General features: G+C 50.2%; 1 protein-coding gene across 1 annotated transcript in view; it reads left to right on the top strand.

Annotated features, from left to right (window-relative positions):
- Positions 1-1,144, top strand: part of LOC102206406 (cGMP-dependent protein kinase 1-like) — a 71,915-nt gene that overhangs the window by 49,374 nt on the left and 21,397 nt on the right. The window lies entirely within an intron of this gene.

The following is a 1,144-nucleotide window of genomic DNA, read 5'->3' as shown; positions in this document are numbered from 1 at the left end:
ACTGACTCATTTATTCAGACAGCAGGAGGCTGAAGGCCACGCTGCAGCTTCACCGCAGGCCAAAGTCCACGTTCAACCTCGGAGGACTCACCTGCATCGCTCCGTCATGTGGACCAACCCAACACAGCGCAAGCGTCACCTTTTTAAAATCAAAAGAATTAAAGGTGCAAGCTTTCTCATCTGTTGGGTATTTGTGGCCTGAGGTCGTCGGTTTGATTCCCTTTGCGTTGAAGCATCTTTGAGCTGCACGCTGAACCCTGAAAGACATAATTCAAAATTCCACAAGCAACAAATTTCATAAAAATTCAGAAAAAGACAGATGAGAGGTGGTGGAGCTGGATGGTACCAGGGGTCAAAGAAGTGCTGCAGGGTGGAGTGGGTGGAGACAAGTGTCAGAGGTCAGAGGGAGAGCAACATGAGTGAAAGGGAAGGTTTAAAGATGGAGGTAAGCTGAAGGTGTTCAGATGTTCAGTGAGCAGGAAAACAATGGTTTGGTTTCTGAGTTTGTTTCCAAATTAACACGTGAACCAAACTTGAAGCTCAAGTGAAACATAAACAAGAACAGGTGTGTTTTCCTTCTTGACCTGAACCCTGTTAGGGAGCGGGCGGCCATCCCAGAACCAATCAGGAAGCACCAGCACCTGCCGGTCGACTGACCTCAGCGAGCAGCAGGACATGAAGCTGTCTGGCCTGATGGATGTTCAGGGGGAAGCCCCTCCAGCTGCTGAACGTGAGGGAAGGCTGTTAAAGTGTGAGCTGCAGTCAGGAGTCCAGCAGCAGTATGAAGCAGCCCGAGCCGCGATAAAAGCTTCTTACTCGGTCTGTCAGGGTCTGCTCTGCATGACCGATCCATCCGTTTCCCCCTCGTTAGCCTCGAGCCTTGAGGTGTCACGCTCTCACGATTCCCACCGTCCGACAAACCTGGGAGCAGAGTGAGGTCTCCTCCATGACAGATGCCTCTAAAGGATCTGTGAGTCGAAATGAAAGCAGTGCTCGTACAGGAAAACAGCACTTCATTCATATTTCATTACACTGGTGCAGTCTCGGAGCCACTGCTGTGCAATCAGCCTTTTACCTCAGCATAATGTGTGTGTGTGTGTGTGTGTGTGTGTGTGTGTGTGTGTGTGTGTGTGTGTGTGTGTGT

This window comes from Pundamilia nyererei, unplaced genomic scaffold (genome assembly GCF_000239375.1).
Source record: "Pundamilia nyererei isolate P.nyererei 1_Seehausen unplaced genomic scaffold, PunNye1.0 scaffold00131, whole genome shotgun sequence".
In the NCBI taxonomy this organism is placed as follows: Eukaryota; Metazoa; Chordata; class Actinopteri; order Cichliformes; family Cichlidae; genus Pundamilia; species Pundamilia nyererei.
The sequence above is the reverse complement of the archived record's forward strand: the minus strand, read 5'-3'. Positions and strand labels throughout refer to the sequence as shown.